At 39.5% G+C, this 26866-nt stretch overlaps 1 protein-coding gene across 3 annotated transcripts in view; it reads right to left on the bottom strand.

The window, feature by feature from the left end:
- The window catches only part of epha10 (EPH receptor A10), a 157435-nt gene that overhangs the window by 129369 nt on the left and 1200 nt on the right, over positions 1-26866 (bottom strand). The window lies entirely within an intron of this gene.

Genomic DNA, 26866 nt, shown 5'->3' with positions numbered 1-26866 from the left:
TCTTTTACTGCTGTCCACTATTTGTCTTTCTTCGATTAATTTTTCCATTCTTTCTTTCCTCATGTCTTTCCATTTACCCTCCTCTGATTCCTTCATTCCTCCCTCTCGCGTATTCATAAGAGAGATGAGGGGAGGGAAGAGCTGTTACATAAGTGAAGCGGAGCTCCAAGGTTTTGTGCTGACTTTGTTTTCCCTCTGGTTCAATTTGAGAACCACTTTAGATTAAATTAGGTCGTCTTCTTCTAAATTCACCTCTCCTCATCTCTTTCATTTCCCCCCTCCCTGCTTCACTGGAAGCTCTTTCTCTCTGCTTTCTTTTTTTTTCTACTTGATGACAGCTGAAAAAGTGAGAAGCACGTGCAGCAGAGCTGTCAACGATCTTATACAGCCAAAACCACAAAGAAAAACATTATGGGCACCTTAAATAATTTAATGCACAGTACCATCAACACATAGTTTTTTGTTTTTTTTTACTGTACCCATGAAACTGTCCACAGAACTAAAACTGAACATAACCACACACTTTTCCAGAGCGATAACACTGTTGGTTTTCTCTCTCCTTCTTCCCATAGTGCACCGCAAAACAAACAGAGCGCTTTGCAAAGGTAAACAGTCACATACCATACAGTCACTTAAAAGCAGACACACAAAAATCACTGTTGTAGAGAAAACTTCCACAGATATTTTATAGAGACACAAATTCCAGTTATGCATGGGTGGCAAGCAGGTTTCAGCTCACACTCAATAAAGACATTTAATTTATGTATTTTACCAACAAGCAAGCTTTAACTTCAAAGATCACAGACTTAGCCAAAACAGCCTGCAATTTGCATGATTAAGTAATCCTTTGCAGAGTGATACATTTTAGGACTGCTTCTTATAGCCTTTTACTTAAAATCAGTGAAAGCAACTGATATCTACAGTATTTACTTTTTATCATTTTTCCCAGGGCAACAACATCATCTATATTTTTATATCCATAAAAACTGTAAATTGATTTCCCTACATTAACCTACACATGAACGTTAGGGTTAGGTTATTAGGTCATGACTTGCTTCATATGTTAGACTACGGTAGCGCTGATGTCACAATCCCAGTGTGACCAGCAGCACTCATGTATCAAATGAATATAAACCAGTGACTCAGCTTTGTTTTATTCAAAATGGAATAAATGTTACTATTTCTTCTTCTTGTTGTGCCCTACTTAGTATTATGACTGAAACACAGGCACATATTTGGATGTATATGGACCAAAGAGACAAACTGTCAACCTTACTCAACCCTCTCTCTATAAGCAGTAATGCATAAAAGACATTTGCTTCTGTGTGCTTCATATCAACTCAATTCAAAAAATCATATCTATCTTAAGGCCATGACAGGAGTATATTGTTTTGACAGGGCAGTAGGTAAACTGGGTTAATTCATGTGCATTAGTGATCTGGTGAGTAGGTACGAGGGGACTGATCCATATACCGCCATTAACCTTAACTTTACGCTTGCTGGTTGAGCCTATTTTTAGATTGTGAGCTCCACTGATGCAATTCATTAAAAACATTAAAAAAGAAAAAGACCATTTTTGAACAAACCACCCATTCTGCTACAACAAAAGGCCGTCTTTAGTAACAACCAGGAACATATTGAAACATTTAAAAGCTTACTGACTCAATTTCTGCTCAGTTCCAATACAAACAGTCCCCAATCTGCTGTTGATTATCATGTAACATTCAAATTTTCTCACCAGACAAAATCAAAACAAACTATACTGCTAGATACCAGCAGGGTAAACACGAGTGTAATCGATAACATCACTCATAGTCCTTCTCTGTTTAGGCATCATGCAGGATGGCTCACTGGAAAAGTTGTATTTACCCTGCTGTGGTATGTCAATTGGTCATGTGGTTTGGATGTACTAATCCCTTAAGCTTGATAATACTGCTAAATTATCCTCTTACAACATTAGTAATATAGTGATATAATCATCCAGTTGTACTGCGTGTTCGCAGGTCATCCCGTCTCCATCAAGGCCCCTTTGTCCTTATTCTGTTCTAACCACTGCTATATAATTCAGCAGTCCACTAAAAAAGTCAGTGCTCTGGCAGCTTCAGGGATCCTGCAGCTCGATTCTTTCTTACTGCCTTGTCCTGTCTTGTCTTTTCTTTTCCCCAAAAGCCACCTCATGTGTCTTGTAGCTGCCCTCCGGCACACACTTCTTACCATACCTCTACTCTTTGATTCTTGCTCTGTCTTCTTGTTCTGTCCCCTTCTCTTCCTCCTCTTTACCTTGAGTGACATCACAGCCTCACTTTGCACACCGGCAATTCATCCATACTCTGTGTTCCTATCATCTGAGTTGTGTCAGTGCCACATCTGTGGGCCCACACAGCCTATGCTGGCTCCCTGCGGGCCGAGCACCCATTATCCTCGGGATCGATCTCTGCTGCATCGATGAGCGATTGCAGCCACGACACTGAAGAGATAAGGGGAAAGAAGGGTAGACAGACAGACAAATGAATGGGGAAAGCAGGAGGAGAAGGAGGCACTGGAGATGAAATGAGGTGAGTGATAGATTAAGCAAGGTGAACGGAGAGCAGAGAAGTAAGAAAATACAAGAGACTAGCATCGAGGGAGAAGATGATGGAAGGAGGGAAGGTAGCCATTGCGGGACTATTCGTCAATAGCCAGCAGTGTGACCTTAGGGATCGATGGGGCCGACAGCCAATCAGTCGATATGCTCCATAACCAGCACCGCTAGGCAGGGGCAGAGAGGAGAGTGGGTGATAAAAAATGCTGGTCATAGCAGTCAATAGACCAGAAAAACAGACCGGTGTTCAACTCTGACACGAGCCTGTCAAAATACTATTGAGCAGTGATTAAGGACAGCAGGGATGGGACATGATTAAATCAGATGTGAGATAGAATAATACAAAAAAGAAAAGATTTCAACTAATTTTGTGCATTCACAGCAGGAAATCTGCAGAAGTAGAAATTCCAAGGAACTAAACAGTGGGCAGGGCTAGAACTACAGGGTTTTAGAGACAAGGTTAGATTGATAGATTAGAAATCAGCCAAAAAACGGATGAATGAATAACTAAGTGTATAATATAGATTAAATAAGGTATTTTTATAATGTAATTTGAAAGGCATGTTGGCTCAGTTTGCTGAATACTGGTTTAGACTGTGGAGGTAAAAGGTAACAAAAAAAAAAAAGGAAAACCAATTTTTTTAAAAAGTGAATAATAAGTGGAATTCTTCAATCAGTGTGTGTATGTGAAGTGAGTTCTCTTCATGCAAATTCCACCACAAGTAGTTTTTATCTTTTAAAGAGCTTCCCAAGTTTGTGTATCAGCACAGGGACAACGGGCTCATTTGTAATGACCCTGTAATGATCTTGTTGTGCAGCTGGTGATATTACAGTCATATCAGATGGGAGCTCATCAGAAGAATCGAGCCGGCTGCTCCACGAGAGATGTGCTGCACTCACTATAATATAAAGAAGCATAAAAAAACAACAAAAGAAATCTGGGGACATAAAAAGGTGGCGGTCCATTTTTGATAAGCACACAAGTAAACACATGCATACACAAACCAAAAGAGGACTCCCTGGGAAATCATGATTATCAATTATCAAGCCAAGGCGATAAATAAATAATGCACAGTGGAGCAGCAGCAGAAAGCTGTGAGCGGTTAGAATGCCAGATTATGCCAAACCACAGCAGCAGCAGCAGTAGGTCAGTAATTAATGAAATCAAAGAGCTGCTCTAATGAGAGACAAAGAGCACTTCCCTTACTGATGACTCCCCCCTTGGGTAAACAAGAACCCAACAGGACAGAATGCAAAACCAGGCAAGTGCACACTATCTGTCTATGCAAACACACACACGCAAAGTTGATTTTCACAAACAATAGGTGTAAACACGCCAGGGCAGAAATGAACAGTTTAAATCACAAGCGTGCACACAAATTTAAAAAAATCTTTCCAGTCCGGCGAGAGGGCACAGCCAGCTTATGTTCCTCATTTGTACCACTGTTTGTTAAGCGCCACAACCCTGCCTTTCTCCTCCTCTTCATCCTCCCACCAGCCATTATCCCATTTCATTTCTCCACAGCATATTGTTTATTTACTTATCGCCGGGCAGATAATAGAACATAATTAATCGGCTAATTCCTCATTTTTGTACGAACCAATTCTAATGTTTATGCAAATGGACAGCAAAGCAAGACTGGCTCTACAAGCCCGAGCTGACAAGCTGACTACTGGATTTAATTATCAGGGCTAATTACTTGTTTTCCTCTAACTGCTAACCACAGGGCCACTGTTACTACACTTCCCTGGGTGCTAATGCCTGCGGCAGCTGCTGATTCAACTGGAAGGACCAAGTGGTGAGAATGCACCACGGGAAACAAGGATGTCTTTTTCTCAGCTTGCCATTTTAAATTATCAGTTTGTTGTCTGTCATAGTAGGATACAGTTGTGAGTACACGGTAAGACACTTGGTTAGTTGATTATTGGGCTGAAGACTGAATGGAAGCTTTTTCAGTTTTGGAAATTGGTGCTGTTTTAGTTCCAAAAACCTGATGAAATTTGGTAAAACAATCCAGGGAACTCTTGGATATGACAACAAAAATAAATAACATGAGCTGAATATTTAGTAAAAAGGTTCTTTTCTTTTTTAAATTGGTGGCCTTTTGAATTTCTGACCACGGAAAACTGCTAAAGTTTGTCTGCAGTCCCTGTTATATTAGACGGTATGAATCAAATAACCAGTGCTTTGCAGTCTCCTTCCATGGCTGCTCCCCTACTACTAAATAGGAGTGCAAAAGTACATATGTGACATATGTGAAGCTGGGTGTGCAGAAAATAAGAAAGGAACAGTGTTAAGCACCCGGGATATTACATGAATGAGTGGGTAAGAACAAACAAGGAAATCTAACTACAGGCAGCACAGTGCAAAACAATATATAAATCATGAAGATCTACTTGAAGTACTTTCTTAAGACCTGATTAAAATTCAACAAACCATACAACCCCAGCACAACATATTTCACTCATCAAAGATGGCTATTTATATATAAAAGTATATTGAATTTTATCCATCAAAGCAAAATGATTAATAGTGAGCCTAACACAATAAGAACCATGAGGTCATTTGTTTTCCTTGTTACATGGTCTGAAGGGGTTTGAGAAGGCTTTACATTTCTGCTATGGAATAACAACAACAAAAAAAATCTGATGATGTATATGTGCAGTGACTGCACTCTAATTTAGACTCTTTTTTTTTTAAGAAAACCATCTGATGAAAGAGCCACAGAAGATATGAAATCAAAATCATAAGGCGTAATTAAGCATGATAAACCTGAGAAGAGTGTAGCTCCTTGTTTAATTTTGATTACCACAGCTACATGTTTACCTATATCAGTCCATTATCTCATTCAGAAGATGTACCATGACCACACACGCACACAGACTGACATTTTACCATCATCTTCGCTCCTATGACTCAGAGTCACTTCTCATCCAGTTCAACAAGTGGCTGCTGAAAGCTGTGACATGCACACATGCTCGCATAATTCTGAGTGCGTATCGCTTCCCATGTTGGTTTACACATGCATGGATACGTGAGGTAAACGAGCCAAAACCATGTCCTCAGGACAGACGTGGTTAGCAAGAGAAGCGATGTGTTGAGTGATAAAATCTGGAGATGGGGCAATTATAGTTCATCAACATGACAACTCAGCTCCCACTCATCATGCCACATTAATACACACACACATACACACTTGGAATATTTACTCAGAAACAACATTTCCATAACCAGTCCTGACTAATAGGTCTGAGAGGTTGGCCTTTTAAAAATACACAAGTAGGTCTAATTTTTTAAAAAGTGGCACGTACACAGAATCTGGGTTCTGTTATCTGTAATGTTCTCAAATTATAGAAGACATAGTTAAATGTAATTTAAGTAAGGCACAATGTTTGTGGTAGAGACTTATATAAACTAACTGGTACCAGGTAGATTTTTGCACCTTTTTTAACAAATAGATACAAAAAAAAACTTCACTGAAACTCAACCATTATGCTCCCATGCATTTAACAGAAACTTTTACCCTTTCCATAACCAGGTCGGGTTTATACATAAACAACACTAAATATTAACCACAGAAATGTCATATGACTAAATGGTCTCATATTAGAAACACTAACTTAAAAATAATCATGTCACTCTTGCAAGTGAGTGTTTTGCTATTAAATTTAAGTGACTTGTGGATTAAAAAAAAAAGCTTGTTAATTAATATCCAACACCACTTAAACCTTCAGTTATTAGAAGATGAAGAGAGACATTTGGCATTTTCATTACATTAAATACTAAAACAGGCTAAGAAAGTCCACTTCTTGTTTTCCTGCATTAAAGTCTCACAGCAGCACACAGACAAACACTCTGCTGCTCTTCTAAATCAGGCGTCAGGGCCTGCAGCTGGTGTTCTACCCTGTGCAGGTTAAAAGGGAAAGGTCATCTCTTTTGACCTCTAAATGTACCTTCGACACCTTGTATCGAACAATCACAGCATCAGGCACAGAGCTCAAAGGTCACAGTCCCAGGAGTTTTAGCCTATTGAGTGAAGGGTTGCATCGGCACGGTGAAACTGCACACGAGCCAATCAGGACACACTCAGCAGCATGGGGTAATTTAATCAAATGTATGTACACCTCATTTTACACACCAGAAAACCTTCAGGCTTTTTGTACCCCCAAATGAAATTCAGGGATGATGGATTGAGTGAGGGATTTGTTCACGCCTTTTAGCACTTACACCGATGGCTATAAACAATTTTGATATGGGAAGAAAACCTAACCAACCATCACATGACCACGGATTGGAGTTTGTAAGAAAATTAAAGGAGTGAAGAGTGATGACTGTATCCATAATACAGTTAAGTTTAAACTATTTAAATTAGGGATTTTGAAACCAGGCTTTACTCGTTACTGTGTATCTTTTATGCTTTTCAATTTCAGTATAAAGATGGAGGTAATGTATGTGACTACTTATATGTGCTATTCATTTCTGCTAAACGACTATATAATAACCTTTGAGAATCACAGTCTGGCATCATTTACTTCACGCACAATTTACTATAAACTGTTACCAATATGTCTTACAGTCACCACTGGGTTAACTTCCTCGCTCTGGACTCCAGGGAGCAGTTGGTTCCATGAAGTAGGTCCTTCGTCTGCCACAGACCGCTTATGGCCATGTTATAGATGGCTAGAGCGGAAAGAACGGATGGAGGGAAGACGGGAGATATCAAAAGGGGGGACAGAGGGGTGGGTCAGGAGGAAAGAGCGATGGGGTGACAGAGGATTGAGACGATGAGGGCAGAGCAGGGTCACGATTCCATGACTGCTGGAGCCCTTCGGATCTGAGAAGCATGGCACATGGCATCACTAATGAAATCTGTGCCTTCACTCGTCTTGCAGCGAAAACCGGGAGGGGCAGAATGAGTCAAAGGAGCTGGAGAGAGAGAGAGAGTGATTAAAGTGGAAAGAACACAAGGAAAAATAGGTGTGTGGGATGGAAATAAGAAAAAGTAATAAAGAGCTGAGGTAGAATGATAAAAGAAAAAAATTAGGAAAGAAAGAATGAATGACGGAGGAAACGAGAGCAGAAGATGAGGAAGAAATAGAGGAAGCCTCATCTCCATACACTGTGATAGCAGGCAGATTTGAATTTAGGGCCCGTCGTTCATGGAGCCCCTATAAATAGGGACGAGGAGCAAACACCGAGCAATTTCGTCGCAATTCCAAACACAATGCCTGATTGAGGGCAAATTAAAATGCAAATGCAATACTTCCATTTTTTCCAGATTTCGCCCACGAGATAAGCGAAGGGCCGCTGTTCCTTTCATAAAGTGTAGAGGTGTGCGCGAGTTTGTGTATCAGTGTGCGTTTATTCACAAACGCGTGTGTATGTGTTTGTTTGTCAAGTTTGAAATGAGAGGAGACAGGAGGGAGACTGGAGGTGAGGTTGTATAAACAGATTAGATTCAGTATTGTCCTCTCCGAGCTGCATTTCAATCGTCTTTTCCTTTCCTTCTGCCCTTGTCCACCAGCAGTTTCAATACACCTTTAACAGGCTTTACTCAAATTAACAATCTAAACGAACACAGTCCCATTTGTATAATAAATCATAAAATAATTTAAAAAACTTGGAACTGTTTATTTGACAAAATGAAAAAAGTCCTCTGCTCCTTATACCTAAATATTTGGATTACAGTGAGGATATTAGAGGATTATGAGGCATTTTACAAGCTGGCATAAAACAGCTTTTATGAGCAAAGTGTTTAATGCTTGACAGAGCCTGGTTCACCCCCTTAATTGTTGCAAAGCCATCACTTCACCATATGTATTCGAATCTTTCCAAGTCACGGGGTACAAACATATTCGACTGCTGTGGTCACATGGTCTCACTGAGCAGAAGGTTTGTAGTACAAGCCAAGCGGAGGGCAAATGTTGATGGTAAAGTGCCGCCCAGTAACCAACGGTTACACTGTAGATCGAGGTTGAGCCGTGTACTGTTTACCAGACAGATACAGTAGGGTGTTTTAACCATGCAGAAAGAGGAAAGAAAAAAATGAGATCAGACCCAATGACAATTTAAAACAGAAAGTGACAGGCAGGCAGGGAGAAAGAAAGAAGAAAGGAAAGGATACGGACTAAACCAAACAGCTTTTGCTTTAAGCTACTCTTTAACTAACTGAGCTGAATTTTTCATCAGCCTCTATTCTCAGGGGGTGGCCGACTAAAAGCAAGCTTTTGCTGCGTCCTCTCACTGCGTACGTGTCCCTGAGTGTGTATGTTTGTAGGACAAGAATGACTGTCAAGGCAGCAAGTCACATAAGTCTGTCACATGTGGACTGTGAATGAGGACATGTGATTTTTTTTTTTTTTTTTTTAAACACAGCTTCGCAAACTTTGAGAAAAATGGGATAGAAAAGTGTCAGTTTACAAGGACATGCTAATATATTCACTATTAACTTTGTGCTGTTGGGCACTTTCTAAGCTCTTAGTTAGTTTTCCATCCCCAAGGAGGCCTGGTGAGAAATGAAAGGAATGACAGACCAAGGAAAAAAAGAATTTTAAAAAGGGATTGCAGACAACAAAGAAGAGAGCTGACATCTACGAGAAAGATCAGCACCGCATTCTAGATAGCGGAATGACTGGAGAGGTTGTTTATTCTAATATTACTGCAGCATTGTGTTTAATTATTTTTATATTACTTGTCAATAGCTAGTGCTGTTGGAAAAACTTACACAGATGAGCTCAGATGAATAAATGTCAATGAAGGACTGATCAGGCTGAGTGAGAAGTGACTTCTCAGCTTGGGAGAAAAAAATACTTTCTAACATCCTGAGACACCTTGTACGTGTAATGTGGCCATTTTTGTCCGCAACTGATCCCGAGACTGATGATCGAAGAAAAGTCCTCTTAGTCATCTTGGCTCGATAAAGGACAGTTTGTTAATTAACCCAAGTCTTGAGTGATGCAGTGTGAGTCAGACGTCTGAGCGATGCCACCACTCTGCTTCATCATCAACATCCCCAAAAGTTGAAAAGAAAAATGAATTCACATGCTTCAAATGCATGATATTACAGCAGACCTTTTGTGCTCATTTCAAACTCCATATTTTTTTATACAAGTGGGCTCCACTAGAGTGGCTTTGCATGATTCATAGTTCAGTAATCCTTATTTATCTTTTTGGGCCTTTGTGCGGCCTGCCACTTTATGAACTGGTGGAAAGTGCCCATTTTAACTCTCTCTCCTCTGACTTTAAGCCAACTTTCTTTCCAACTTTCTTCTGAGTGGCTGCCTCTCACAAGCAGAAGGTTTAAACAGCAGGTGGGTGGGGTTTCTGTTGCTCACAGCCAGACATTAAGGATATCAACTCTCGCTGGCATCATACATAACCAAGAGCAGGGGGGGAAAAAAGAACACTGTCTGAAATGATTTTAAACAGCTTTTTGGCTCACAGGGATCACTGTTAATATTAACACGAACCATTGTAAGAATATATTCAAAAAATCAAGAAAAGTATATTTGATTCACTTTAATACATTAAAAACTCATAAATGGAGGCCAAATGTTGCCAAAATAATGATAATAATATTGATTATGATAACTTTTGGCTTCCTGATGAGTTATCAAATGCTAGTACTGACAGTCTGTGTATCTCAGACAGCACAGAAAACAATTACATTTCACAAAATGATAACCAATTTTCATACGCATATAAATCTGTACAGTCCGGGCCGATGAACAGGCTACTATTGAATGCTTTAGTGGCATTTAGTGATTTATTTGCAGGCTCCTTCAAATAACCTCCATTACTTTACCCCCATCCAAAACATAGACACACTCAAGACTTCAGAGGCAGGCAGGTAATTTGCCATTAACTCTAGCCACTCAATCCCTGAAACACTGCCAACTTCAATTGTGTTAGTGAGTTAGATAGACTAAGACAATGTGAACGAATGAGAGAAAGAAGGAGGGAGAGAGATGGGGGGATCAATTCAGAGAGCAAGACAAAGTGAGTGAGAAAAAAAGGAGGGAGGAAGGCACTTTATTCTGTCACTTCCTTTGCCAAACCATCCTTAGTTGCCCTGGAGACAAAATCTTAGTCACCTCAGCTCAGCACCAGTATGACCATCTGACCACTGTAGCATCACTTCATAACAGCCACATATCTGTACTATATGTACATAATCAGGCAGTGTTTTGTGTAAACATTAATTGATCCACATTTAATCCAGTCTGAATAGAGGAGAGGGGAAAAAAAGCCACATTCTAAAACCCACAGAGTTCGCAGAGCAACCCGCTATTGTGTTGTGTTCAAATGCAAATTCTACTGCAAAAAATTAATCTTTCAGGCCGAACAGGAAGTGTTCAGCCTGAAGAATAAGAAGCCCGACGACACATAAACAAGCAAAATGGGAGAAATTGCCTGCAACATTTTTGCCCACAGAATAATGTTCGGTAACCCTATTAAAATTATTTAAATATACCCAATACATGAGCTTCCAGTGCTTACGTGCAGACACGGACCTACTACACAACAGCCACGCACAGCAAATGCATTAAATGTGAGGGCAAACCAATTATTGAAAATAAACCATTTCCTTGCCAAGGTACACTTACAGATGGATATGGCACCACACACCCTGTCCTCAGGAAATCTTGAATAACCATAGCGAGCTTTTTAGCTAAGCAGGAGGGTATATACTGAATAAACATGTAGTACTTTAAGTGCCTAATTGAAAGAGAAAAGAAAGTTTAAAAATATTTATTATTAAACAACTCATATTCCTATCACATGTCATATTGATACTACAAGTATAAAATGTGACCCATGGCAATCCCCAAACCAAATGTTGGACACCATAGGTGAAGGGAACCCTCAAGCTGAAGATAGAGCTCTATCAATCCTGGTTCGCCTGTGGGACTCTGGAGACAGCTGACAGGTTCAATGAGGCCATGGAGGAAGCCTTTTGGTTGAGATCAGAGTGATTTTCACAAACCGTCAGATGACTCAGGAGGGGGAAGCAGCTTCCCACCCAGTCTTAAGAGCTTCAAAAAAAAGGCAACTGGACCGCTTTACTTAAAGAAGTCCAGTTGCCTTTTTTAAAGCTCTTACGATTATCGTGGCCTGAATGACTGAGAACCTACACAGACAGCTTCCTACCCACACTGTGTAGGGTGGGGATGGAGTGGTGCTGACCTCGCATGGGGATAAGCCATATCAAATGACTGTTTGCCCTTCCCCTTGTTCCTCAAAAGTCTGGATGTTGTGGGGCTCTCCCGGTTGGCTCACCTCTGCAACAACACGTGAAACATGGGGACGGTGCCCCTGGGGTGGTGGAGGCAATAATAATAACAATAATAATAATAATAATAATAATAATAAACCTTTTTTAGAAAAAAGTCAAGTAGATTCAAATATATTTCTGTCTGTTTGTTGTCAAAGATTCCTTCCTGCATCTAAACGTACAATATTTATTGTGGTTGGCCAAACAGAAAAACTGCTCTGTTCACAGTTTAACGTGTCTGTGCAGATAACACCAGACTCACTGCTTTCTGCACTGTAAGTGCAGAGTTTCTCTTTTCACTCAATAAGTGGATCCTTGCTACACTCATTTAAGATGTGCTTTATGAGCAAACCAACCAAAGGCAATAACTTTACTCTTAACAAGTGCTAACTATATTTAAATAACAAGTAGATTTAAAATCTAATTATATGAACATTTGTCTGCTGTTATCAGATCGTTGGCAATGCTACATAAATGATTAAAAGAGTTACATTGCAAGGTAGGTTTATGAGATTGATTGGAATGACTGGGCACCCAAAACAGTTAGTCACGCATGCAAAGGTTTGTTCATCGTAGCATCTCACACCTGATAAAGGAAAGCCCCAGTAAGAAAGTGTGCTTTAGGGTGCTAGGGTGCCACAATTTGGATTAGTCTTTCAATCCACCTGAAGCACGCAGCTTGTACTTGCAACAGTTGCTGAGGTTTATCCCCCCTGTGCCACACAGAAACAAACAAACACACACACACACACACACACACACACACACACACACACACACACACACACACACACACACACACACACACACACACACACACACACACACACATTCCTTCTCTCCTTTGCTTGTGCAGTTCTCTCTCAGTGGCTTTGGTTGCTACAACTTGATTTGCACATTTTCCTCTCAGATATAGCATCTGCAGTCTTACTCTACTAGTTCTTATCCTGGCATCCATCTGTGATGTGAAAAAAGCAGGATTCACCTACTTTACTGACTCTGTATATTGCTTAGTCTTCTTTTACTATGCTAGTGAGAATATTTGATGCTTCAGGCATGATCATACACTGTATAAGTTCTGAGTGACAAAATTAGAGTACATGAGATCTCACTGCATTAACGTAGTACAGAGAAACAATTCTGCCTGGTGCTCACATTGTTTTGTTGAAGAGAAATTGCTGGCTGGTCTTTTAAATAACCGATTAATAAAATGCCAACCTCTTTGATTGGCTGGCTGTCTGACAGATAGACAAAGTGTTATATGCCTCTGACTAACTTGATTATCAGCTGATTTTTTTTTTTTTTTGATTGACTGCTGGCTGCCTCACTAAATGCAGTCCTGGCTAGCAGTCTTAGTGGTTGCTTGCTTTCCAGATTACCTGACTAAATGGCTGGTTGTTCAGCCAGCTGGTTAACTGACTAACTGATTGGTTGTTTGGCGTGCTGATTGGCTGGCAGACGAATTGACTTGTAAACAGGAAGGCAACATTTATAACAGAGGAAGCTGAGAAACAACAGGAGCACACTCCATCCAACCATCCTGCACTGATGACACTCTGATTGCAATCAAACCCAGACAAACAAAAATATTCACGTGAGTGCACACAATGCTACATGTTCAGAAATATACTTAAAGTCAGTATAATAACATGAATGAAGGCATGCACAAAAAGCCTAAGAACAAAAAAGTGGCATCCAGTGTACTTGGGTGGCATGGTGGTGATTTTTGGATTTTGTATGTGTAAGTCTTCTGCCACAATAAAAAAAATATATAGTTATACATAGTTATCTGTCTCTCTATATTGGGCCTATGATGGACTGACACCAGAAGGAACAGCTCCAGTCCAGGTATGTTAATGAATTGGATAAACAATTAAGATATGGATGGAATGGACAGAATCGATATAGTTAATGTGCACAGAGAAAAGGAGCTATGGTGATTATTTATCCCAATGAATTAATACTGGATCTGGCCAGATCAGCTCTGTGCCAAATTTCAGGCCAGGTCATTACCCCCATTATCTTCCTTATCAGCTCTGCAATTAATTTTTACTTTGTCCTTTTTTCTTCTTTTCTGCCACTTTTGACCTTTCTCCAAATTTTCTCAGCATCTCCAGTTCATTTCCTCTTCCCCCCTCCTTAATCACCCCTACAGTAAACTGAGCAGAATAAGTTTCATCCACCCCCACCCCACCACTTAGCCTATTACTGTCTTTTTCATTCTCCTGTGCACTTTTGATAAACTGAGCTGATCTGGTCCCATGCTGGTATGTTAACCTTCCTTGCCACACACCACATTACATCCTCTGCCACCTACAAAGCTCACTCACGCCCAACCTCAACTGCTGATAAACTGAGAAGAGCAAGTCCCATGCTGGCATGTTAACCTGCCTTGCTCACTCACCTCATTACATCCTTTGCCATCTACACTTCACATACTCGCAATCATTCGCCCTCAACCTGGTCAGTAACACCTTTCATTACAGATATTCTTCGCCACAGGGGGCTATCACTTCAAAGACGCCCTGCTTTCCTCTTCTGTGTCTGTGCTGAGGGGGTTCCAATGACAGGGTGTATGGGAGGGAGAAACAGGGTGAAAGGGGTATCATAAAAGTGACTGAGCCGGAGCGGCGCGATTTATGTATTTATTCATCACCAAGGAAGCTGCGTATTAAAAGGTCAGACAATTTTCCAGGTCAGCGCCCAAACCCACACGGTGAGGAAGTAAAGGGATAAAAAGGACAGGAGGAGAGACAAGAGAGATAAAGAGAGAGTCAGAGCGGCTGAGATGGCAAGCCGGTAAAGGTGATATTGGCAGTTGGACATACATCAGTGCGTTCACACTTGAGGATGTTTGTGTCTGTGTATTAGCCAACTTTACCTGAGCACTCTGCATAGAGTGCTTGTTTGTGTGTGCAAGAAAGAGAGTGCATGTATGGCATGTGTATAGATTCACTTCTCTCTGCACACCGGCTGTGGTTAATGAGTTTGAAAGGTCAAACGCCTCTCAGAAAGATTAATGGGGTTTCCTATGCACAGGGTAATGGTTTACGAGGTCCAGCCGGACACATTTCCAACATGACGGCCATTACCACCACAGAACAGAAGAGGAAGGAGGTATCACAGGCAAAGACAAGGACGACATGAAACTGCTGGGCGATCACCGGGTAGAAAATAGCGTGCGTTAGTCATTCTAATCTATATCCTTGGCCGTCGAAATGGCAACCATTCCTGTGCATGCATGAGCATGTGCACACAGCTTGGTAATTTAGATGACACACATCACTTATTGCAATAGGCAGCAGCACTCATTACAATACTTTTTTTCTTTTCAATTTATGGTTTCAACAGGAATAATGTTTTTCTTGAATAGGTTTAAAAATATCCTAATTGCTGCATATTCTTATCCCAGTCATTTATGAAAACCTCCATCACTTGCTGTGTTTTTGAGCTACTCTATGTAGTCACAATTACCTTTATCTAAAGGTTCGGTGACTGTACAGGTGTTTTGCAAGACTCAGTAATCAGGTAAGAAGCTGTTGGTTCTAACATTTTAAAATGTCTCTATCCATCCCCTATGTAATCAGATTTACTTTATTTTGAATAGTTAACAATTTTTATTATTCGTTAATCTTGATGTTAAACACTACTCTGTAAACATTTCTGGTATTTTAGCATTTTATATGAAGCTTAGATTCTTATTCGTTGTGCAGGAAGGCATCACATCAGGTGATTTTTCTTTTCTAGGATCACCTGACCTCAAAAATATAAGCAGAGTCAAAGAATTACCTTCAGTAACAAGTCTTTATCCCTGACCTTCACATCACTGAGCGCCACAGATAAGCTGTTCTCAGCAACCCTTTTAAAGCACCTTAAAAACCTACACAAGTGTAGGAGAAATTGTGATGTTTTGAAAACATCTTTTTGAAACAGCTTTTTTCCCTTGTTTCCTACACTTGTGAGTGTGAGTGCACCCTATTTCAACTTCTACATGTTTGACTATACATAATCATTGTCGATGAGTTCCTGTAGTTTATATCTATATGAAGTCAAATATTCCTTGATTATAATAAAAGAAATTTAGGCTGTATTTTACAGGAGTACATAGCATCCAATCATTTATTTCAACACATTTTACTAATCAAAACACAGCCTTGCATGAGTATGCATAGGCCTTGTTAAAAAATTCTGAAGTGCTACAGTTTGACTCAGCTTAGAACTGCCTGTAACTGCCAAAGCTGCTATATCCCTGCAGTTTTACACCAACATTACATAGCAGGACATATTGGAAGCAAGCACCACTGTATATAGAGGGGACAGAAAATCAGAGAAATGTAAGAAGAACAAGCACAATCCAGCATTTAATCATGTAAACACTACTGAGTGCAGAATGATGTACAAATAAGTCAATGTATTTTTGTCCCCTGTCTTATGTGTACAGTCTCATCAGGTCAAACATGGCAGAAGAGGACCATAAAACATGAAAAGCATTAAAAGGGAGCTTTCACAGGCCAGTCAGCCTCAACCAGAGGCAGCAACGCACACACTGACACAGCAGAGGAATGACGGAGAGACGGTTGAGTTCACTAGAGGTTTCAAGCATGACATGTGTATGCATGTTTGCTGGAGAGTACTGCTGGCAACATTTTTGAACAGCCTGAACAGAATACAAGCCTCAGTAGGTGTGATTTCTCATGTGTCCCTAAAACATGCACAGTGTGTTGCTATTTAGGTCACGTCACTCTTACGTAACATGCAGTGGACGAGTGGATAACATTGCCTCAGCTGCTGCCAGCCTGAAGGTTCCAAAGTATGTTGAAGGGACCTTCAACCCAAAAAACAGAATTCTCAGTATTTTTTAATATATAAATATGAAATATTAAACTTGAAATATTGAGCCCAACTCAGAGAGCATCAGCTGTTGAAGCAGGTTTCCCAAAACATCACATATTGGGATGAAAAGTAAGTTTTACATCATGGGCCACTTACAAACAACTTTGATCTTAAGTGGATTGGACCAGTGGTACTCCTCTTTCTGTCGGTGTAAAGAAGTTTAAATACACTGCGATATTTTAATATAGGAAAAGAAGTGCAATTTCAACAGTATATCTCAGCTTTTCTATATGATAAATAAACTGTGATCCAGAAAATAAAAGAGGTAGAGATAGAAGGAGTTCTAGTTACTCATTGCTCAGACTGTCCTGTAATTATAAAAGATAAAGATTTTGTTAATCCACAGAAAATGACCTTTTTTTCCCCACTGTGGATACACTTAAAAACAACCAAATATAATATATATTAGATAGAAAAATTCCTGTTTATTCACTATTATTTAATTATTTACCTATTACTTAATTACTTTGTACGGTGGCCCTGAGAGGCCAAACGGATGGCAACTTAAAAAAACCAGAGCAATAAGAAAAACGCTGCAAAAGCACACAAAACACAACGGAAATAGGAAAAACGGAAACGGAAACAGGAAATAGGAAAAAACAGATTTTCTAAAGCACAAGGGAAGTGTTTCTGGGGAGACAATAGACCAACGGACCAGTTGCAGGAACCAAAACATGTTAGGTAAGTGTGTTTTAATCTCATGATTCATATAATACTGATGACGGATTATTAGGCTAATAGTTAGGCTAACACACTTACCTCTCATCTTTTCTTTCCTCACAAAACCGATAGATCCTCCACTTCTTTTAAGTGTCTCCCAGCGCAGTTCTTAGCATATTTTGGTCATGAGATTAAAACACACTTACCTAACATGTTTTGGTTCCTGCAACTGGTCCGTTGGTCTATTGTCTCCACAGAAACACTTCCCTTGTGCTTTTGGAAATCTGTTTTTTTCCTATTTTGGGTTTTCCTATTTCTGTTTTCTTTTTTCCTATTTCCGTTTTTTGTTTTTCCTATTTCTGTTTTCTTTTATTCTATTTCCGTTGTGTTTTGTGTGCTTTTGCAGCGTTTTTCTTATTGCTGGTGTTTTCTTAAGTTGCAGTCCGTTTGCTGGGTCAATTCTGGTACACAAGCCATAGGTTTGACACCCCTTAACCTCAAACGCTTTGTGGAAACTGAATCAGTATTATCTCAGGTAGGCCAAAATTGGCCAGACGAATCTTCAGCAAGTTTGCTATTACAAAGCAAAACAAGGTCCAAATTTTAGATTTGTAGCACTAACAGCAGGGTGTACAGTGGGTTGTATGTCCACAACAAATCGGAGAGGTAAGTAAAACTGCACAGCATTGATCTTGTCATTTTACTTTTTTTTATATCTGGTTGGTGCATGCCTCTGTCTGCATCTATGTGCTTTATACACATTCCAGGAGCTTTATCGCTTCCACAGCAGTGTGATGTGAATGCTGTAAGGCCACAAGCCTCAATTGAGGTTGATGGTCTCTAAGACAACAATTTAAAGGGAGGGCAACACATTTAACCTCAAGTTACAGCTCCTTTCCTAACATTTTCTACCAAAGCATGGTCCCTGATTTAAAAGGAATTGGTGCGACAGAGCATGCATTATCAAAAAGTCACATCTGCAAGTGGGTAACCACAAAAGGTCATTTTTTGCCCAGGGCTGGGTGATATCAAGTTTTAAAAGTATTGCATATAGCACTGCATAAAGCGTGTCTTCAGTAAAACACCTCCAGTGTTTGCAACTTACTTCTCACTGCACTCTTTGACTCATGCACATCTGCCCCCATTATCCCCCTGCATCTTAAGCTTGTTCTCAAAATTCTCCTGAAGCAAGAAGGCATAAAGAGAGCTGGTTCAACAACAAATAACTCAAAGTTTAAAGCTCTATTTTAACATTAAATATACACGTGTGTAAAGAGACACACTAAGAAACACTGCACAATCGAGGCAGCAGTACACAAGCAACTCCTTCAACATGTGAAAAAGGAAACTGAAAAATATTATTTAACCAGATGGGTTTTCAAGGGCATGAATTTTGGACGGTCAATACATTTGGCCTGGAGCTCCTAGAAGTCTAGAGATGGAATGAACAAACTCTTGCGAGCTTGAAATACTTGCTTGAAATCCAACTTGTTTTTCATACCAAAGCCTAAATGAGTGGGTGATTTTGTTTTCACCACTGGTAAAAAAAAAAGAAAAAAGAAAAAAAGGAAATGAAATGAAATGCTGGGAGTGTGAGGGTGGCAGACTGACTGAGCTCCACCAAGTTGTCAGTTCAATTCCCAACATGCCCACCCACATCAAGTCTCTCGTTAATGCTGTTACTGTTTACTCTCAATGCAAAACACCCTGAGCAGGAAAGTCTGCCAAGAGCACAGTTACAGCTTCTCACAAATACACATCAGTGGCATTTATCAACTTCAGACATCTCAGGACTGAAACGCCTGCCAACAAGTGCTCCTCTAATCCATTAGTATCCCAACAAGAGTGGCAAAAATGAATAATGTGTTCAGAGTATTCATTCTATCAGGTAGAAATATGTCTTAACTCTGAAAATCTGTGGGTGGTTGGAGACGTTTTTAATTTATTTTTTCTTTTACATTTACACTTTTTGCATATAACCTTTGAAAAACCTTTAGAAAACAGGCCCTTGAGATGTTTACATAAGGCTCTGGCATGAAAGCACATGTGAATTCATTGAAGTATGTCTCATTTTTTCTTCATTTTGGGCTTTAAGATTTTTACTTTGCACTCTTCACATCTTCAGCATTAGAGCATTTTTTTTTACTCTGCATACTCATAAGTCAGGCTGCACACTCTCTGTGATGCAATAATATGAGAGAGTTTTAGAAAATTTATGATACTACCACAGTGTCCGTTTTGGTTGAGTGTAACCCAGTTTTTCCTTCATGTGTCTAGAATTTACAGATGTCCACTAAAAAATGCACATGCTTATAATTAATATATGCAAGATAACAGACACCAGTTTGGGGCATTTTTTTCTTCCTCACAAAAACTATTCTGAAACACAGAGGTTATACACACTGTGATCCCTGTTAGGATAATTATTTCTGCATTTGAATGTTCTTGAATTTTAATGAGTTCAGTTTTTGAAAATTTAACCACAGTGTTTATAATAATAATTTTTATTTAATTAAAATGCTAAAGTCCCAATCTTATGATTTTCCTCTTGAGACAAACTGTTTAGGATGCCATAATTCCTCTTCCACTTAGCACTGTTTGGCCAGGTTTGTCATTTAACTCCAATATTTAGTGCGCATGCGTCAACCAGCATGCAGCCTGTTTCAGTTGCCCCTGCTTTTTTCTCCTTAATTGAACTTTTTCTTACTTTTTTCTTTGTCCTTTACGTACTACTTTAGAGTGTTCATTTGTTTTAATAGCTTTCTTTTAACTACATAATTCCCTTAGGGATCAATAAAGCATTCTGATTCGGATTAAGACAAAATGCAACATCACAAGAGGCTGTCAGCTTAAAGAAAGAATGAATAAATATTCAGCTACTGTAGATTCCTAAGCAAACAGTTCGCTTTTGTGGATTTTTTTTCTGCTTTTTTGCAGAGAAACCTCTGCAGCATGTCTTTTACCCACAGCTGGAAATTTCCAGGCAGTTTACTGATAAGAACTACAGTTTAAGGGTTAATAAATACATGAATTGGCTCAGAAAATGACTCAGCTTGATGTTTTACAAGATCTAAATACATATGACACACTGAGTGACAGTCAGACTAGGGTTGAATGGTCAGCTGCAGACCTGAACATTGTAGAGAATTCATATTGTTCACACTTAGTTGGAATATTTCTAGGATGTTTAAAAATTAATTCCTCTTGTATTTAGTTAGCAGTAGTTTTCACAGTGAAACTGCAGTGGTATTATGGTGGCATACTGTAAAGTTGAAACAAAATAATCTCTGCTGTCAGTGGACAGATAGCACTAACATTCATACTCAGTTTCTGGTTCAATAGTTGTTTGCAGTGTAGATCAGTTCAAGATCTAGCTCTAAAAATCAGAGGGGATGGGAGTGGGGGGGTATATTTTTAATCCCACTAAGCGTAAAAATAATTTAGCAGAGACAGAAACAAGAAGACCCTTCATCCACTTTAGCAAATCGTATAGTGGTGTACTGCTAATACGCGCAAAGCAAAAGAAGTAATCGAACGCTACCATCGACAGGTGTTAAACAATTAACTCACCTGGTATTTGTTGCTTGCATTGACACATCCACAAGAACCAGAACAGACATTAAAAAACAACAAATAGAATTTCAAAGCAGTTTCCTACAGGTTGAATGTTTACTTGCGACTGTGATTAGCTGCCAACAGTTTACTGATGTGACTGTAAGTCTCATGAGCAGAAGTGCTACAGTTTAGAAAAAAAATGTCTTGAATGATCTTTTTCACTATTGACACAGATGTAAAAGAGACATGGAAAATGTTAGAATTTCACACTGCACTTACACATACCTGGGTTTCTTGACAAATTAAAAACATTATTTTTGATGGTATGCCCACTGATCAAAGTACAAAAATGCAAGACCATAATGTAACATAAAACTGAAACATTACACCGTTAGTTGAGAAATGCTCCATTATCACTGTCAACAGAACGGTTTGAATGATATGCTTCCATTTGTGAGTGATGGGTTTCTTTTATTAAATGCAGTAAATTGAAAATTGTTGGGTTTTCAACAGTTTACCAAAAGATTAAAACGTGTAATGAGATCATCTTGGACTGGAAATTGTAATAGACCTTTTTAAACATTTTAGAAAATCACATATTCAAATAAAGGAAATGACTTGTAGGATTAATATGCTAAAAATAATCATCACTTGCAGCTAGTAACTAACTAATTAACTGTATGAATGTAGCACTGTGTTCAAAATATAAATTATGGTTCTTTCTTAATATAAATGACTATTAAATATGGTGAAAAACTGCAAATAATGCAGAGTTATTATAGAATGGGAAACAAATAATTGTAATTTTCACTTATTTAATATCTGAAAAGCATAAAAAAATTGTTACAATGGCGCTGAGCTCAAACTAATCTACCATAGAAATTAGACATCAAAGTTAGGTAGAAATAAAATGATGTAACCATAAACAGGAGTAAAACTTCACATTCCTCAAGCTGGACACAAATGTAAACGTTAAATATCTTTGCATTGTAGATAAAAGTTTTTAATTCATTTCATATTCAATATACAATTCAATTTTATTAGATTTATATAGTGCCTAATCACAAAAACAGTCACCTCAAACACTTTATGCTGTAGGGTAAAGACCCTACAATAACCAAGAGAAAACCCCAACAATCACATGACCCCCTATGAGCAAGTGACTCAGGACTATAAGGCACTATATAAATGACAGGCAAACAACAGTTTAAGAATTGTTTTAAAATGTTTTTTAGTCTCTTGCTGAGGTTATATTTAATTTCCTGTCTTTGCTGAACTACTTTTGCTGCTGCAACGATTCAATTAACCCACACGCAAATTAATAACATTTCATCTCATTTTAATAGAATTTACAATGTCAACAACAAGTTGGTCAAGCTACATTGCACTTTGATTACGCTCTTTCCAAAACTGCACAGTCTAAGGATGCTTTTCAGTTCTCTTGTAATAACAATTACAGCCAAAGTATGAAAGCCAAAAGGAAAAAAAAAAAAACCCAGACATTTCTCTCACGTAACATGGCTGCAAGCCAATGCGAATAAGTATGTGAACACACATACAGGCTGTGGTATTCATATGCATAGATAACAGCTGAAGGAGAGGTTTCAGCATAGATTAATCAGTTAAATGAGCAATAAATGTGTAGTCCATCTGCACTTCCTTCATCTATCACAGGCAGCTGCACAAAGCCCCTTCGTAACTGTCCAATATGGCTGAAACACCTGCTAAAACCCCCATTGTTCCCTCCTATCTCTAAACACACACAAAGATTGCTCTTTTTCCCTTCCATACACACACTCCCACCCTCTAGTGATAGCTCATTCTTGCGGACCCAGCAGAATAGCCCAGATTCTATAGTGGTGTCTTTACACTGGACCCCCCCCAAAAAAAAATCAAAAAAAAAATAGGTGACCCCTACTGGTATCCAATACACATACATTACACATCCGCTCACTTACACATGTAATTCATCAGCCTTTCAATTCCCGTGGAGTGGGAGGCAAATACGAATCTGGCCGAGCTGCTGAATTGACTTCTTATATTAACTCTTAGTCTGTTTGATCACATGAAACTTACAAGTGTTGTACAACAATGCAGTGGTGGCAGCTTACAAGGCCCTCATCTTTAGCTCTCTTCCAATCGCCTTTATTCACCTCCAATTTTCTTTCTGTCACTCCCTCCTACCTGTGTCCTTAGTCTTGAACTCAAGACACCGCCTCTCCCCTTTCTCTGCTTGTAACACGTAATTTTTGGGATGAGGCTCCACCATCTCCCTCTCCCTCCTTTAATTTCACCACACCTGTGCCTCTACCCTCCCTTCCGCCTCAGCCCTCGTCTTGTCTCTCCAGAAAATGACAGTGTCCCCGAGGCCTTGACAAGAGAGCGCTGCACTGCTACGCCTGCCATCTTCACAAATCACTCTGACCTTTCATACTCACAGAGGTCAGAGTCATCTGATCTAACATGCACAGGTCTAAAGCAGTCCCTGCCAGCCAACGAGATGGTCCAGTGCATCGGTCCAGGGCCGTGGCAGCAGAGCAGAAATAACCTTGCAGTAATCACAGGCAATTAGCTCCAACTGATGCCTGGGAGGGTGGATAGCTACCCCTTTGCCAGTCTGGCAATAGCTGATGATCCCAATATTAGTAAATCAGATTGCTTCTAAGCACTAATTATAAGATTTAGTGATGATATGACATAGGAGTACAGTTTAATAAATATATACATGGATTAAACTGCTTCCAAGTCAACAGAAGTATCTGTATCTCGGTAAAGCTGTTTTTTGGCATTATCAAATGTTATCTATGTAATTGGCAGGCAATATACAAACATTAATCCACGATCCTACTTAAGCCAGTGCTTCAATATTTTAGCACAACACTTAAAATCAAAGATCCGTGGTCAACATCTGTGCAACAGAGGCTGCGATAACACTGGATCTTACAGATTCCAGAATAATTAATAAATAATTTCAGCATTTCTAAGGTTAACTGTCAATATTTTGTTTTCAGCATTTCTGTTAAATTGGCTATTTTATTAAGGTTAAAGAATGAGGTGCATATGTTATGGTTTATCTGTTGTTTATGTGTCTAAAATGCTCACTATAATTGCTGTGGGGAAAATAAAAAGCCTCACATTACTTGTGGTAAAGTCAAACTCCAGACCAAACACAATGCAGATTTTTAAAGCGGTGCTGCTGCGTACGAAATAAATGGAAATATGCAGGTTGAAGCAAATTCTTCCTGGGCAATGCAAATAGAGGTGAAGATGTCACTATGCAAGATGAAGAATGCTTTAGCCTGAGCGTTTTTCTCATACCAAAACCTACTGACTTTACTTATGCATGGGCATACAGACACAAACTGGGGTAAATAAAAACATAAAAGAACCACAATCCGATTAAGGTCTGGGATCACTGGCTGAGCTGTCCACAAGTGCACCTTTTACACAGTCGAAGGGTCAATAGGTACACTGACACAGAATTCAAGATGTAGTTTTATCTCTGTTTTAATACTATACCTTTCTAGCATGTAAAAACCTCACTGTCAAAAAAAAGTCTAAAGTCTCTGAAGAAATCCATCAGAAATAGTTCAGTTCAGTCTCAGTTCTAAGGGTCAGTCACTGTATTGTAATGAAACAGGCACTTCAGGTATCTATGGATATTGCGGGCCTAGCATTAAACGTGTTCAATCATAAAAACACTAAAATTGTATCACTAATATTCCAGTTTTACAATGCATTACAATACATAATGGTACCTGTAAATATGAAATTAGATATGGTATTCCGGTTTGGGAAGAGTGCCAGTATAATAAGGCTCTAGGTAAACAATAGACTGCATGTCTGCCAAGAGCATAGTGCAGGCAGTTCACAACAGTCATTCTGATGCAGCGAGCAAGTGAACAAAGCTACGGTCCCACAAACAGGATAAACTCACAGGTTACGCTGCAGTTTCTGAGACTCTTCCGCCTCACGTTCTCAATCACTCCACTCCTCTCTCACTCTGCCTCTATTGTTCTGTATGAGGGTTGTTCCCTCTCTCAGCTTAGGACAGGATGGATGGATGCAGAGGGAGAAAGGGAGGGAGAGAAAGTAAATGAGATCCCGATGAGATGCCAAGGTGCGTTAGCGGTGAGGTGTGGGGAATGAGAAAAGAGACCTGAAGGGAGGAGGAGTGGCTAGATTGACTGTGTGTAATGCGCTAGAGTACGATGGTGGACACCCGGCTCTGCCTGTCGGAACCCCCTGGTCATATTAGTGTTTGCTAAGTCAGCTCAGGAGGCTGAGCACATGCACAAGTGGGAAGAAGATGGAGGAAAAAAAGGAGCAAAAGAGAGGAGAAATAAGAGGGTCATGTATGAGAGGACGGGGGAAACAAAGAAAAACAGGAAGAAAGAAAAAGAGAGGGAGTGCTAAAGGAAGGAACAACAACATAAGAATGTAGCTGCACATTAAAGAGGCAGGAAAATGCTGCTGGCACACGAGGAGAAATGAAATAAGAGCACAGAAATACTAAATGATATATAGAACTGGGAATAACAGCTACTGAAGGATTAGAATAGGCACAGGGGCAGACTAAAAAAGGGAAATATCAGGAATGCTAATCAAAGTGTGCATATATACACACACACACACACACACACATACATATATATATATATATATATATATATATATATATATATATATATATATATATATGTGTGTGTGTAAAATGCAATGCATTAGTAGATACAAAATTTCTAATGCCTAAAAGCACAAATGCAATTCTCTGTTGAAAAGGCCGTCTTGTGCCTGAGCTTCTTGGTTAGAACTAACAGAATGCGTGTGGACAGGTGGGTAAATTGCCTCATTTAATGTGGATATAATGGGGAAAAAAAGTGGAGGGAAAAAAAATCCCCCCTGTGTTTCCCCTATCTCTCAAATCCTTACGAACAGCGAGAAGAATTGCTGCCAATACAAGCCTTCAGGAGCACATTGCTTTCACAGCAATTAATCGCTGTCACAACATCAATTAAACAAAAGCTAGCATCCAAATCCGGCTACCCAGCATTCCAGAGAACCAAATCAATCTGGCAATGCTCTAGAGGAAATGTGTGTATGGGTAAATGAAGAGTACAAATGTGGGCATGTGACTTTTCATATGTGAATGAGTCTCTGCATGTGTGCCCACAAAAAGGGGCCTTTAGTACCAAAAAAATGCCACACCATGTACATGTGAACAAGAGTGTATGTTTCGTTTAGAAAGCCTGCATGCAGGTGCAACATGCGCATGCCAAGTGAGTGTGTGCATTTGACTGTGGGCTGCATGTGCGCCAGTTCTGCTCTAATGTGTGTATATGTATAATGTATAATGCGTGTCAATGATGTATGGGTGTAAAGTGTGTCAAGTGTGCCGAAAGTAGACTACTTTTCTCAGAGTCCATATTGGTTACTATACACTACAGCTGCATGTTTGTTTGTGGCTTTACAGTGACTTTACACCTGAACCAGCAGCCACAAATGCACGTCCATTCAGCAGCTTGGGCTGAAAGGCTGAAAGATTAAAAGCTTAATTTGTCTACAATATCTTGGATAACTTGCTGGTGGTGAAAGTATTTATCTGTGGCAATCAGCCAGGGTGCTGGTAAATCACTGGACCACAGCAGTACCTTCCTAGCTCTCTCACACACCTCAGTGCAGATGCAAACGGGCAATTAAACAAGCCAGCAATCCACATCCTAATCCCACATCAGCATTAAATCTATATATAATCCCCCACTGAATCATACATTGTTCTCCTGCATTACCACTGTTTCGTAACTTCGTTTAATGCCGCTGAAGAGCAAAAGAGAGGAATTAATGCCGCCGCCTCGCTATTTAAAAATTGATGAAGAAAAATAGAAGGTAAAGTGAGCTGAAT

Source organism: Oreochromis niloticus, linkage group LG22 (assembly GCF_001858045.2).
Source record: "Oreochromis niloticus isolate F11D_XX linkage group LG22, O_niloticus_UMD_NMBU, whole genome shotgun sequence".
Taxonomy (NCBI): domain Eukaryota; kingdom Metazoa; phylum Chordata; class Actinopteri; order Cichliformes; family Cichlidae; genus Oreochromis; species Oreochromis niloticus.
Note: the sequence above shows the minus strand (reverse complement) of the source record. Positions and strands in the feature narration are given on the sequence as shown.